This window comes from Anomaloglossus baeobatrachus, chromosome 5, assembly GCF_048569485.1.
Source record: "Anomaloglossus baeobatrachus isolate aAnoBae1 chromosome 5, aAnoBae1.hap1, whole genome shotgun sequence".
Classification (NCBI taxonomy): Eukaryota; Metazoa; Chordata; class Amphibia; order Anura; family Aromobatidae; genus Anomaloglossus; species Anomaloglossus baeobatrachus.
Genome location: NC_134357.1, coordinates 134,825,212 through 134,840,878, shown reverse-complemented (window position 1 = coordinate 134,840,878; position 15,667 = coordinate 134,825,212).

The window sequence follows — 15,667 nt, the reverse complement described above, 5'->3', positions numbered from 1 at the left end:
GCAGAACGCATGCATTTATGCTGCTGTTTTAAACGTTGCGTAAACGCAGGAAAAAACGCAAGGTGCGTACACAGCCTAAAGAGGACCTGTTGTGTCCAAAATAATGAGTTTGTTTCCTTGCCCAAATCCCCGTGCTCCCCCAGAATCATATACCGTTGTTTTCCATTTTGGCCCTCCTTTATGGAGATATGCTCTTTTTCCTTTTGTTACCCTGCATGCTAATTCCTGGTTTGTGATCCAAGAGGACTAATTAGCATAGTGGGCACCAAAAGGCAGTAATGGCAGACCTCCTGATGGTAGATAATGAAAAACAGAAAACAGCGGCATATTCAATGGAACACAGGGATTTTGTCAAGGTAAGAAGCTCATTTTTTTGGACACATGACAGTTTCTTTTTAATGTAAACTTTTTAAATAGTGGAGTCTGTGAAATCAGAGAGAGAACCCATGATCCATCAAACAGCCATCAACTACATTTATCTATAAGCATTGCAATCATGTGCTCTTTGGTTCACTAAAAACACGATTGCCCTATGATTCTACAATGCATACTTCTTGGGTGACCATGACACATTTCGATTCATGTTGATGACACATTTCGATTTATGTTGAAATCATTGGGGTCAGCTATTACATTAGTGTCTAAATCTGTTTCTTGAAAATATCTGAGTCAGCACCAATATCTCTAAAGGCAAACTGTCTGGCTCAAACAGTTACATAATTACTGTATTTGTTCTGGAATATCATCCAAACATTACTGGCAGTAGATCATTTTCAATCAGTGTTTGTGTCTGTGTTAAATTCTTATTACAAAGTTCAGCTGGATTGATGTCAGGAACTGAAAACAAGCGAGAAGAATGACAAGCAGAACAAAATACTGCAAAAAATTCGGAAAAATAAAAAAGTTTATCAAGTTCCTCCTTCAATCTTTTCTCTTTTTTTAACTTTGTGTATATATATTTATTTCAGTATCAGATGAAGGTCCAATTACACAAAGATCCAAATGTCATATGGATGTTTTTGGATTGGCAACAAATAAAGTATACTATATATTTCATCAAAAGAAGAGCCAAGTTCTTTGTGATGTATATTTAGAGGTGGAACCCTACATGAGCACCATACGTGAACCAGAAGTACCGTAAATCCTTTTTTCTCTATATTGCTCCATGAGTCATTTGCTTAGCATGTAGAAAAGTCCAAATTGTAGACCCCTCCCTTGTATCCACACGTGGGAGCTAAAATTTGTTTCATTGTGATCATCTGTAAAGAGGATGTTCCAACTCGGCAAACTATTCCCTACTTACAGAATGTTGCGCATTTGACCACCGGTACCACCATTGAGATCATAAATGGGTCTCTCAAAGGAAGGTAGCGCATACGGACCAGTACTCCATTCATTGTCTATAAGACTGTCAGGAATAGCTGAATACAGTGCTCCACTATTTCTCTACCTCTAATAGTCCCAAAGACAATAAAGGGAGCAGTTTTGCTTACGCGCAGCTACTGCTCCATCCCAAGTGGGTATTTGAGAGCATAATTTTTGGGTTAATTTGAGTTATATTAATTTGAGTTATTTGGGTTAATATTGGGTTAATTTGAGTTAATTTAAGTTATAAATCCAGCACTCTTGTGGTATCTAGTAAAATTGTAGAAAGAAGTTTTTTATTCAAAATTCATTTAAACTCCAGCATCGAGGACAGGAGAATGTGCGATGACGTGTTTCGAGCACGTAGTGTGCTCGTAACCATAGCATCATACTGTGACTAGGTACTGTAATCATTGCCAAGTTGGAACAACTTCTATAAAGATGTTCTATCATATTTTTACTTTAATTTCTGACATGCACACAATGCTGGCAAATGTGATTGTTTACGTAAATAGGGTGGAATATGGTGGCCAACAACAGTGTGTTATGTGGGCAAGCGTTAAAAAGGTTGTCTACTTTCAGAAACTGCAAAATACTAAACTCATGTTGTGTCGAGGTCGACAGCCCGAAATGAGCTAAGTGCATGAGCCTGTAAGCTCAGAGACTGGTGAGACTAGTGACACGCACTGTTGATGTGATGTCACTGCTGAATCCAAAACACTGTGATCGGAGCAGCAGTGGGACTAGGCACTGGACCTGGGGAGGGTGAGTACCTGCTCAGTTTGCCATTTTAAATATTTAACACAGTTTGGGGCCCACTTGCCTGAAAATAAACAAACTCTTCCATACCTTGGGGCAATGCTTCTGAAATGTTAAGGGGGGGGGCACACTGCATTGCTGGAAACCCCAAAAAAACCATTCCAATATATAGCGAACAATACTTACTTGGGTTTTTTTTCTATCCAGCTCCAAACATACAACAAATGAAATAAAATGTCCCAAATTGCTTAATCAGAAAATCCAGATTTTGGGCCAGATACACTAAACAAAAAAATGGACAAATAATGAAATAATGTAATAACAAATATTAACCCCGTACCATCGCACATGTACGGGACAAGTTGGTAACAGGTGTATGGAGCAGGTTTACGAAGTGTGCTTCCTCCATATCTGGCAGGTAATAGTTATGTGTTAGAGCCAGGATCTACCTTTAGTAGAAGCGGGTGGACAGGAGCTCCGCCTGCAACTGTTAACTTGCTAAATGTCACTATCAAATTCAAAACCGCGACATTAGCATCACACTAGCATGGGAGTGTGTTATTCTATGTGCCCATCGGCGCCACTAATTGCAGTGTGCCAATGGGTTGATATCACATTGTGAGCCTGTTGAACAGCTCCATCACAAAGCTTCTTTGCAATCTTGCCTGTGGCTGGGCTGCAAAGAAAATTTGTTTTCTTTGTTTTGGTGGCAGTACATTATGTGGCAAAATGAATGGTGTCTTTCAAAAGTACAACTTGTCCCGCAGAAAAATAAGCCCTCATATGTCTATGTGGACAGATAAATGAAAAAGCTACGGTTCTTGGAATAAAAAGAGGAAAAAACAAATGGGAAAACAGAAATTGGTCATGTTGCGAAAGGGTGAATATTGCTATAGAAACAGAATAAAGGCAAAGTCATATATACTTAAAGGGAACCTGTCAGGTGTAATATGCACCCAGAGCCATGAGCAGTTCTGGGTGCATATTTCTAATCCCTGCCTAACCGTCCCTGTATACACTAGTATAGATAAAGAGATCTTTAGAAATAGTATTTCTAAAGATCTTTTACCGTATGCTAATGATCGAGGGGACTAGTCCCCTGGTCATAAGTTCCCTGGCCAGCCACCCCATTAGCATTTTAGTACACCCCTTTGGGTGTGCTAACATGCTAATGAATACGCAGCGTCACAACAAGATGATCTCACTCACCTCTCCGCTGCCATCATAGCGTCCGACGGGGGATTTGGTGCGCATGACCCTGGGGTTTGGGTCATGCGAACTACTTCAGTTTGAAGCCAGGATACGTATGCCCGGCTTCATAGTGCGCATGACCCAAACTCTGGAATCACGCGCACTGAGCTGAAATCCAGTGTCAGGTGGTGATGGCGGCGGAGAGGTGACTAAGATCATCCTGTGACGCTGCGTATTCATTAGCATGTTAGTACACCCATAGGGGTGTACTAACATGCTAATGGCGGGGACTGGCCGGAGAACTAACGCCCAGGGGACTAGTCCCCCCGCTCATTAGCATACGGTAATAGATCTTTAGAAATACTTTTTCTAAAGATCTCTTTATCTATGCTAGTGTATACAGGGACGGTTAGGCAGGGAATAGCTATATGCACTCAGAACTGCTCGTGGTTCTGGGTATAAATTGCACCTGACAGGTTCCCTTTAATAATGCAACTTTGCGAGTGGTTTACTAGAAAATATATTTTTATTAGATTAAACCATAAGAAAAAAAAAATGGCATGATCTTTTATGAGTGAGTCTTTTTACATGATTTCTCTAGCTTTACTGTCTGAACCATCCTAACAACAGTTAATTATATTGTCAGGGTGTGTTAACATAAGCTTGCAAAATTTAAAAATTAAAGGGATAAACCAAAGTTAGATAAAATTGTAAAATCAAGACACACCCCAGCTGAAAGGTTTGTGAGCTTGTCGCTGATCCTCATTACACAGTGAACAGTCTGTACTTGAACTAGAACAATGGTCGTGTACAGTGACAGCTGCATGAGGTTTGTCTTATGAGAGTTCCTAAGAAGACAAATGACTAATGCAACCACTTTAGATCAGCGGTTTCCAATATTTTGAAGCTAAATAACCCATAATCAAAATCAACATGAAAGAACCTCAAAGTCTACAGTAAACTGAGTACAGCAAGATGACAGTGTGAGCTTTAGGAAGGGGTGACCCTCATTTTACCCCCTTACATAAAATTGAGTGTATGATACTTCAAGAAGAGTTTATAATTGTTGTTGGCCATGACCATGATGTGTTTTGTGCCATCTTGTGCTAAGTACCTGTAAGGGTCAGCACACACGGCAAGTAATACGGAGCGAGTGGAATGTGATAAAAAAAATCGCATGACACTCAGACCAATATTACTCTATGTGCCCGCTCCCATGAGTGATTTTTTTTTCAGCCCTAATCGGACCGAGAAAACAGTCACAGCATGCTGCGAGTGGAATGCGATCCTGTTTCACTCTCACCCATTCAAGTCTATGGGGCAAAAGAAACATCGCACTGCACTCGCGTTACTGGTGTAATGCGAGAGCAGTGAGATTCTCGCATCAGCCGGCAACGGAGGAGATAGGAAGATAAATCCCTCACTCCCCTCCACAGCGCCGGCCCTCCCCTCCGCAGCTGTGGTCTTATTGGACCACTGTCGCATGACACTTGCATGACACCCGGCTCCCGCTGTTCTGCGAGCGTGAGCCGTGTGTCATGCGAGGACTCATACTAATCCCGTGTGGCCTCAGTCTCAGCCTTAGCCCTTAAGTGTGAAGAACAGGGAACAAGGAAACATTAAGAAAGATTTACTAAGCTAAGTGCGCCATAAATTTGACAGAATTTACACACCAAAAAAAAACTGTCTTACACTATGCCTTACACCACTTTTTAGACACTTTCTATGGTTCGTTAACCTGATAACCTCACTACAGCTGAATTGAATATAGTATAATTTTGTCTCTTTTAGCTACTTTATAAAATGTACAATCCTCATCTGTTGGGCCCTACATGTTCACTGTAACTTGTCACTTCCTTCTACATTGACCTGCTGCATAGAAAAGTAATCTACAGTAGGTAGTTTTAATGTCCATACACTTTGGGGCCGATACATCGAAAAATACCTTTTGTGCAATGTGGGGTTGCATAAGCAGTTTGAAGCAGCTTCGCCAAATAGAACTGGGGGGAAGCTGGGATTTGGTGTAGCTATGCTCACCCGTCAAATTAATGGTAAGTTGTGGTGTTTCTTACACTCTAAATCTTGAGAGTACATTTTCTGACAAGATGCACGCCACTGATAAGAATGGATTAAATGGATTAAATGGTGTGGTGCCTCTTAATGAATTTGACACATCTTATTCCGGCACAAAAAATTATAGTCTTAATAAATCGGGCCTTAATAGCTACAATGCTTGACCATGGTTAAAGGTGTGTACACATTCTAGGATTGTCACTACTCAGCAATGAAATTGCAAAACCAAGAAGGAATAATTGCAAAATTATGGAAATCACAGAATGGACAGACATGTTAAAGATATGCAAATGATAAAAAAGTGCAATAAAACTATCAAAACATCTCGATTTCTCCAGGTTTGATCACTAGGCACCACACACAGAAACACATACTTACACAACTTGGCTACTATCAATGAGGTTATTAATGATTGTCAGAAGACTTTTCTCATATGCTGAATGCCCTTCAGCAAATCTTAACAATCCACTGATGACAGCTTCCTTTGCAATTGCTGACAAAGGACATCCCTGATGTGCTTGATGTGAGACAAGTCCGGAGACGCTGAAGGCCATTGTAACACATTTCGGCCACACAAGCTGTGGTGTGACATTGTTGTGTTAAAACATGGCTCCTGAGACATTGTGGACATTCAGGTGGTTCAGCAGGCAAGCAAGAGAAGGCCATGATGTCTTTGGAGGGCAGATGCAATTGTTTATGGTGTCCTTCAATGAACACCATCCATGTTCTGTGTGTTTCTAAAAGAGAACAAATGAGCAGAAGTGTTTGCAGTCTGTACTAATACTGTATAAAGTATTCAGTAGGTTTGATGCCCTTACCCTTCCTTTTTTTGTTTTTCTCTCTATTTGAATGCAATTTGTCTAACTGTAGATTGGTGTGAACTCCAGGCTTTAGCAATGCTTTACTAGCCTTTTCCAAATGTATATATTTCCGTAAAAACATTTCTGAGGTTTTTCCATTGAATGCTTCCACTAGCCAATCTTCTTTGAGAAGAATGATTTAATAGAAGCTAGCCATGTTGGTCTTTTATTTAATAGACAAAGCACAAGTGAAACATTCCCAAACTCATCGCATTAATTGAAATCCTTTTGCCAATTTACTCAAGAGAAGCCATTGACATATAGATTCACTCTAAAGTTCCAGCTGGGGACTAACTTTCTTAGTTGACTAGTCCGAAACAGGTTCCTAGTCTATTTATCTCCACCCAGCTCCATTATAATGTCAATTGGAGCAGTGCAAGAAATAGCTGGCCAAGAACCACATTGGACTAGTTGTAACGGGGTGCCAGGGGTGCCTCGGGGATTGTAGTCGTGGCCCCTTTTTCTATCAGGCTTACCCCTGGCTCCGCCGTCACTTTTGGGACAGGAGATGACTTGGTGGGGCAGAGTGTGGTGGTGCAGATGTCGCCGTCAGAGATACAAACACTTGATAGACGTGGATCAATTGAACCAGCAGGCATGTTTATTGTACACTTCTTCATGACAGAGGCAATATTCAGATGATGTCACAACTTTCGGCTGGGGAAAACCTTTTCTGGATGTCTCCTCTAGTGGGGATGTGCCCGGCTACTCCACTTCACCTGGCTCCCACTCCGGCTAACACAGACTGGACCCACACCAATACTGCTTCACCCTTGAGGACACTTCTTCTCTTCTTTTCCTTCACTTTCCTGTTCACCCAGCTCCCACACTCTGCCCCTTCTGCTTCTTCTCTCCCGTCCCGGACTCAACTGCCTCCCGGCTCTAACTTTTTCTGCACACCCCTTTCTCTCCCTCCCCTTTCTGCTGCCGACTCCTCCTTTCCTCTACCCTGTTCCTATGGGGACAGCCGTCCCACCCGGCCACTAGGGGAACCCACTAAAACAGTAAAACATTGTATTAAATAACATCAGCATTAACACTTTCAGGGGGAAAACTACACTTCTTTGTAAGGGGTCTGCCCACCCCTTACATTCCTCCCCTCTTTCTGCCTAAGCCTCCCGGCAAGGCACGACCCTAAAAAAACACATGTTAGCAGCAAAATCATTTTTATAAAACTCTAAACATGTTCACATCAAGGCACACTCAAGGGGCGCAGAAGTTCGGCACCCGGAGTCCCTCCTGAGAGCTCCCGGTCTTAGTAGATAGTGTGCCCGGAGGCTTTCACAGCACTCCCGGTCTTTGTAGACGGTGTGCCCGGAGGCTTCCCAGCACTCCCGGTCTTTGCAGGTAGGAGTACAAACAGTAAAGTCTCCGTTAACAACACAGAGGGAGCCCTGGGCTCAGTCCATCATCAGGCTCCTTCCGGGCTCTGTAGCTTAAACAAGGTTGCAAACTGTGGAACTTTTCCGGCTCTTGAACAATGCCGGTCTTCAACATGAACATGTCCATTACCTCCGGTCATTACGGGTCACTCGGGGTGGTAAGCGCGCTGCCATTCGGCCCGCTGAGCCCTCACATAATCAGAAAGGGACTGACCTGGCAAGCGGCGCAGCCTCCGGAATGGTTCGTAGTTGACGGTTGGTTCTGGCGCCTCTGCCTCCGGTTTTGCCTCCTCAACCCTCGACGGGGGTGACGGGGTCGCTGAACGGGACGGCTGTGGGCTGCCCACGACGATCACTGGGTGTGTGACCAGGCTCTGGTGAATTGCCAACACCGCCGGGGTCCCCTTCTCTGGGTCAGCACTCGGTCCTGTCATAACTTCGGGCGATACCGCTAGTGTGCTTCTCGGCCGGGAAATCTCAGCCAGTACCGGTCTCTGTTGGGTACGCCTCAGGTACTGGCACTCTTCCCCACTGCGCGGCCTCTTGTGTAGTGGGCATCCGGGTCACCCCTACTGCAAATAGGCCCCGGCATCCCACTTCTCTCCGGAATATCACTTTTTCTCCCGGGTACAAGGTATGAAGGCGTTGTGGTAAGCCCTCAGTGTCCAGATTTACCCGGTTGTAGAAGAAATGGTCACCGGTCTCCTCTCCCTGAATGAATCCATAGCTCTCTTTCTGGTTAAATTTGACTACGGTGCCAACGGTACACTGCCGTTCAAACTCGTCACTAAGGGGACCGGCCATCATCTCGCGGGCCACGGTCTCGGCCAGTAACCTCTCCTGCACCGGATCGGGTTCAGGCGATGGGGACTTTCGCTGAGTCAGGGGCGTCGGCTTCACCGGCTCCCAAAAGAATCCCCACTCGTCCTCTTCTAGCTCCCGGGCGTGTTGCTCTTCCGGGGCCAGAACTGCTGTGTGGATTGGAGCTCCCAGGACTTGGTTTCCCGGATGTAGCTGTGCCGTGTAGGTGGCCCGGACTTCAGTCGAGGTCTCACCGGTCGCGGCGTCCCAGGTAGTGACCCAGGTTACTTTTGTGGGCCGCTCCGGTCCTTCTGGCACAGCCGGTAGGGCAAGGGTAAGTCCTTCCACGGCCGCAGACTGCTTCGGGTGTCCTCTGCCCAGGCTGGTTGCTACCAGCGCGCCCACTGCAGCATGCTGTCTTCTCGGAGTCTCCATTTTGCTCGAAGGCAGTCTCTATACTGTCGCTTCTTGCAATGGCGCCGGGGACAGTGGAGATGCTGGAGAAGGTGGAGGCGGGCCTTCTTTTCCCGCCCTTGGGTACACTCCACCCCCAGTCTCGCACATCAAGTCGACCCGGCCAAGGCGGCTCTTCTTTTTTCCTGTAACGCCGCCCACTTCACATATCTTCATCAGCATCCTGGGGCCAGCACCTCCCCTCTGAGCGGTGCACTCCGCACTTCTTTTTCTTCACCGGCCAGCCCCAGGCTCTTCTTTTGGCGCCAATTCTTCGCGCGCTCACTGTGGTCATGAAGACGGCGGCCATCTTGCCGCCATCTTGTGCCCGGTCCAACGCCTTAGGCACCACTTCTTCTTCCCACCATGGGATCGGGACCCTTCGCCAATAATCCGGATCCTGTACCCTAGGCACTACTTGGTCTCCATCTTCTTGGATCGGGACCCCTTGCATATAATCCGGATCCTGCCGACTACGCCACATGTAACGGGGTGCCAGGGGTGCCTCGGGGATTGTAGTCGTGGCCCCTTTTTCTATCAGGCTTACCCCTGGCTCCGCCGTCACTTTTGGGACAGGAGATGACTTGGTGGGGCAGAGTGTGGTGGTGCAGATGTCGCCGTCAGAGATACAAACACTTGATAGACGTGGATCAATTGAACCAGCAGGCATGTTTATTGTACACTTCTTCATGACAGAGGCAATATTCAGATGATGTCACAACTTTCGGCTGGGGAAAACCTTTTCTGGATGTCTCCTCTAGTGGGGATGTGCCCGGCTACTCCACTTCACCTGGCTCACACTCCGGCTAACACAGACTGGACCCACACCAATACTGCTTCACCCTTGAGGACACTTCTCTTCTTTTCCTTCACTTTCCTGTTCACCCAGCTCCCACACTCTGCCCCTTCTGCTTCTTCTCTCCCGTCCCAGACTCAACTGCCTCCCGGCTCTAACTTTTTCTGCACACCCCTTTCTCTCCCTCCCCTTTCTGCTGCCGACTCCTCCTTTCCTCTACCCTGTTCCTATGGGGACAGCCGTCCCACCCGGCCACTAGGGGAACCCACTAAAACAGTAAAACATTTTATTAAATAACATCAGCATTAACACTTTCAGGGGGAAAACTACACTTCTTTGTAAGGGGTCTGCCCACCCCTTACATTGTCATCCAAGAAATGAATTTTAAATGTAAGTTTACTTTGAAATGCCATGACATTTTAGAGTAAAACATACCAGGCTGCAATCAAGCTACACTCTGATACTTGATACTCATCATTCGGGCAGTGGGAATCTGCTGGAATTTTGCATTTAAACAATGCAGTTCTTTGTATGTTCTTAGTTTAGTTAGATACATTGTTAATTAAGTTACAATTATAGACAAACAATCATACCAAAAGTTGTTACTAATCAATAGAGAAATATAGCTATCTCTAAGGGGACCACTTTCCTTGCTTTTGTACAACTTTATTACATTCTGGTAATATGAAAGATGTTTTCATTTTCTTTATATGTAGAATTATACAATCCGCAACATTAAAATTGCAACACTTGAGATTCACAAGCCTAATGCAGAAGGGATCCTTGATGACTGCTGAGGAGTGGTGTGGGTGACCGCTTTCCAGGCTTTCTTTTTCCTCCCTATAACTTTGTGTGCATTTCTCATTAGCTGCTGCAGGTGCTGTGGAGTTAAATTCTGGGAAGATACATACATGATGCCTACCCATCTTTCCTCAAACCCCTTGCAAAGCCCTTATGGTCATTGGTTGGTGTAATCATACTCTATTCCTGCACCCCCTCTTCCCCTTAATAATAATTAAACATGGCTATTGCCAGGAATATAGTCCTCTTCCCAGATTTTGCCTCTACTTTACTGGCACCTGCTGAATGAGCTTTGGGCTTAACACCGGCTGATGACGCATTGTGGTTGGCCCTGAGGGTGTGCTTACAGGAGGAGGGTCAGGACTTTATTCAGTGTCTGCTAACTAAGCTACTGGGATATTTGATACCTTCATCCTAATCCGTAACAGTACCCCTGAAGAGATGTCTCCAGGTCATGATCCTATTCCCCTGGCTCTGAGCGACGTGGTAGCAGTAGGGTTGGGTGTAAACATCGCTCCAGACATATTTCAAGATCATCAGAACATAGTAAGCATTCTCACTGATCCAGGTTGTCCTATTGGCGTTCGCCTTCACCATCATGTGATAGTTCCTGCAGTTCCTCTTTGAAAAGGTCGAACTGTGACACTAAAAGACGGGAGCCTCCTCAGTTGGCCAGTAGGTTGTGCCACAGAGTTAGGCCAAGTTGCGTGGTCCAGGACTCATTACTGGGTGCAACAAAAGTTCCATCTTTGAAAGCTAAGTTTGATTTCATTGGGGTGGGGCTTGGAGTTCTAGGAAGAATAGGGGGGATTTAGTGGCAGCAATTAAAGCACTGCTCTCAAGGTTAGGTTCCGTTGGTACCCCCTTTCACCAGACACAGCCCGCATCCACAACCACAGCTTTTTTCTGTGGTACCAGTCGTTTGGAAGCCAATTTAAATGAGCAGACAAAAATCATTTGGGCTAATCAAGGCTCGGTGTTGGGTTACACAAGTCCCTTCGTGATAGTAAATCTATCACTATAGAGAATATGGCGTTGAAGATGGACTTGTCCACTAGGAGTCCAGTGGTGCATACCATTTCGGGTTTCGGATGTTCATGAGTTTATGGATTAAAGAGATTGGTTATTTGAGAAAATAATAAAGTTGTGGCTGACCATGTCCATCAAAAGCTAACATGCCTCAAGTTTTATTTTAATATTGTATCTTCAGGATGGAGGCATTTTTTGAATGGTCTTTGTGATGTAGTCTCTGCAGTCCAAGAAGGAAAAGTTGTCGAATTATGGAAATCACAAAATAGGTTAATTACAACAACATTAATTACAACAACGTGACAATTTTTATGAAAAAATTGAAGGAAAAATTTCAAAACATCTCCGTTTAGTCAGTATATTGAGTATGAGCACCACAAGCAGATAAGCATTAACTTCCACACCTTGGCTGCTATCAATGGTTATCTGAGGAATATTCTGCCACGTTGAATGAGCTTGGACAAACCTTCCTTTGCAGCTTCCTTTGCAATTGCCGACCAATGACTCCCCAGATATGCTAGATGTGAGACAATTCCGGAGAGGCTGCATGTCATGGTAACACATTTAAGCCACATAGGCCATTTACAGTAGCAGGAGCAAACATACAGCTTGACAATTTTGTGTTATAATGGCTCCTTGAATGCTTTGGAGAAATAACCATACCACAGCTTCCGTATATTATGCCATCCAATGCCATAGTCATGGAAATACGATTTGTGTGATATTCCCTTGTGAAAGCTACTTCTTGTCTTGGATGCAATTATAGCTGGAGATTGGTCTGGAGACTTAGGCTATGTGCACACGTTGCGTTTTTTCAGCGCGGAAAAAAACGCACCCTCTGGCAAAGGGGAGAATTGTAAACAATGCTTTTTGCATGCGTTTTTCATGCGTTTTTCATTCGTTTTTCATGCGTTTTTTTAGGTGCATTTTTTAAGACTTGTCAGTGGTAATAAAGTTGGTTGAACACAGACCTTTGGAAAAAAAAACCTGTGATGTCATTTCCTTCTCCACATTCTGTTTTGATAAATGGGAGGGCTTGGAATGGAAGGAGCACCATTTGAATTTTGGAAAAGTTGAAATAAACTTCGTGCACCATGTCACATTAGCAGGGCCCCTTGGGTACCTATACGTCAGAAAACCCCCACAAGTGACCCCATTTTGGAATCTACACCCCTCAAGGATTTTATTCAGGAGTATATTAAGCATTTTGAATCCACAGCTACTTCCCCCAAAATGTTGCTGTAGCAACAATATTCTCACTTTTAGGCCCGTTTCACACGTCAGTGAAAAACACTGACGTTTTTCACTGGCGTGTAAAACACGCACATGTCCCCTCCGTGTGCCGTGAATCACGGCACACGTGGGTTGTCTAAGTGTAATCCGGGCTCCGTTCTCCGTGGCCCGTGATTGCACTCAGTAATCATCTCACCTGCGCCCGCTCCCGCTCTCCATAGTGCTGATCGCTCCCGTGGTGCAGCATCCGGCTGGTGCTGACCCCCGCAGCAGCTACTTCCGGATCGGCTGTGTCGCGCATCATGAATATGCGCGACAATAATGAGCCGGCTCAGAAGCAGCAGGAAGAACGGGCTGCAGAGGACATCGCTGGAGCCGGGTGAGTAAAAATGATTTTTATTTCAAAATCACGTTTTTTTCTGGCATGTGTTTCACGGACCACACCACTGCGTGGTCCGTGGAACATCAGTGATGCCAGAAAAAAATGGACATGTCTCCGTGCGGCAATCACGCACACGCGGGTACGCCGCACGGAGACACGTGCAGAGTAAAATCACTGACGTGTGAGCAGACCCATTCATTATAATGGGTCTGCGTATGTCAGTGATTCTGGTATGTTTAAAAAAAAGCACAAACGTCCCAGAATCACTGACGTGTGAAACAGGCCTAAGGCTATGTGGCCATGATCCAGCGACACGGCGTCTAGTACATGCCCACGCCCACGATTTGGGTTCAGGCTGCTGTGGAGCTCTATGCTACCTGCAGAGAACACTCTCTTCTCCGCAGCATAAATTGACATGCTGAGGCTCGGGAAGCCACGCCACTGGTCAGTTTATGCTGCAGAGAAAAGAAGCACAGTGGGCATGGGATCTCCAAAAATCCTTCCACTGTACTTCTCCTGCACAACGCAGCGTTATGGATGCAGGGAAAACACTCAGCGCCCATAACGCTGCAAACCCTGATTGTGGGCACACAGCCTAAAAAGCGTCAATGGATGAAGGGATGTCAAATATATATAACGTCCCACCCCCGCCTGCATATTCTAAGCTGGCAACTTTAGTACCTTTCATGTGGCACTAAAGGGTGCCTAGCTTAGTATTTATCAAAAAAAAAAAATGAAAAAAATGGCGTGGGGTCCCCCCTATTTTTGATAGCCAGTCAGGGTAAAGCAGACAGCTGTAGCCTGCAAACCACAGCTGGCAGCTTCATCTTGGCTGGTGATCAATTTGGAGGGCTCCCCAGGCTTTTTTTTTTATTTATAAATAAAGAGTTAAAAAAAAAATAACGTGGGGTCCCCCCAAATTAGATCACCAGCCAAGGTGAAGCTGACAGCTGGGGTCTGGTATTCTCAGGGTGGGAAGAGCCATGGTTATTGGACTCTTCCCAGCCTAAAAATAGCAGGCCGCAGCCGCCCCAGAAGTGGCGCATCCATTAGACACGTCAATCCTGGCGCTTCGTCCCAACTCATCCCGCGCCCTGGTGCGTTGGCAAACGGGGTAATAAATGGGGTTGATACCAGATGTGTAATGTCACCTGGCATCAAGCCCAGCAATTAGTGATGTCACGGCGTCTATCAGATACCAAACATAACTAATTGACAGTAAACAAAAGCAAAAAAAATGACAAACTTTTTTTATTAGAAAAAACACTCCCCAAATCATTCCCTTGTTCTCCAATTTAATCAAAAAATTTGAAAAAATGGGTCCGCAGAAATCCATTGGACGTCCCACGTCGGCTCTGGACCTTCTAGAATATGGGGGCACGTTCAGGGAACGTATCCCCCATTTTCTAGGAGGGCAGACCCTCCATTTGAGGAGAGTGGATGCCAAAAATCTGCACCCACTCTCCCCGGGTCACAGCTGCAGAGTGCCGAGCAGCCAGCACAGCTCACACTGAACACAGTGCTGGCTGTCAGCTGCTCTGCACATGTGACCGGCCGGCGTCTGCTGTGAAGGAGGAGGGGGCCGCGGGGGATCAGCGCTGCGACCGGACAGGTAAGGGGGAATACCGGGGGAATAGGGGGTGACCTGGCAGGGCCTGGGGGGATTTTTCTGTCGCATGTCTCAAGGCACATACGACAGAAATCATAGGAGCAGGGCGGCCGGTGCGCTACTGTGCGTGCGTGCGGCCATGTTGGATTTTCGAGAGGGGGGTCGGGGGTCGGGGCGGGCACTTTGGCGATACCGGGGGCTTTCAAGGACTTTGCCAGGAGGTGAGGTCAACAAGAAACCTCTTGACCTCACTTCCAGGTAAATGCCTGCGTTCTGTGTGCCGACAAAGGCCGCGGACCGCAACAAAAAAGCAGCTCACTGCGGTGTAGCTGCGTTCTGACCCACATCATTGATTTAATGGGGGAGAGAACGCAGCTACACCGCACAAAAGAAGTGACATGCTGCTTTTCTTTCCGCACCGATTTTTGGCATCCAAAACGCTGCGTTTAGAAACGCAGCGTGTGCACTGATTTTTCGGCTTTCTCATACACTTTGATGGGAAAGCTGAACGCATGCAATTTGCCACTGAAACGCTGCGGTTCTAAACACAGCGTTTCCGCGGTAAAAAACGCAACGTGTGCACACAGCCTAAGGGGTACTTTGCACGCTGCGAAATCGCGATATTGTTGGGGTCAAATCGAAAGTGAGGCACATCCGGCACCGGTAACGATGTCGCAATGTGTAAAGCCTAGATGCGCCGATAAACGATCGCAAAAGCGTCGAAAATCGGTGATCTGTTTAGCGTCGGTCATTTCCATAATGTCGCACCAATAGGAGATACGATGTTGTTCCTCGTTCCTGCGGCAGCACACATCTCTTTGTGTGAAGCCGCAGGAGCGACGAACATCTCCTAACCTGCCTCCACCGGCTATGCAGAAGGAAGAAGGTGGGCGGGATGTTTACGTCCCGCTCAACTCCGCCTCTCCGCTTCTA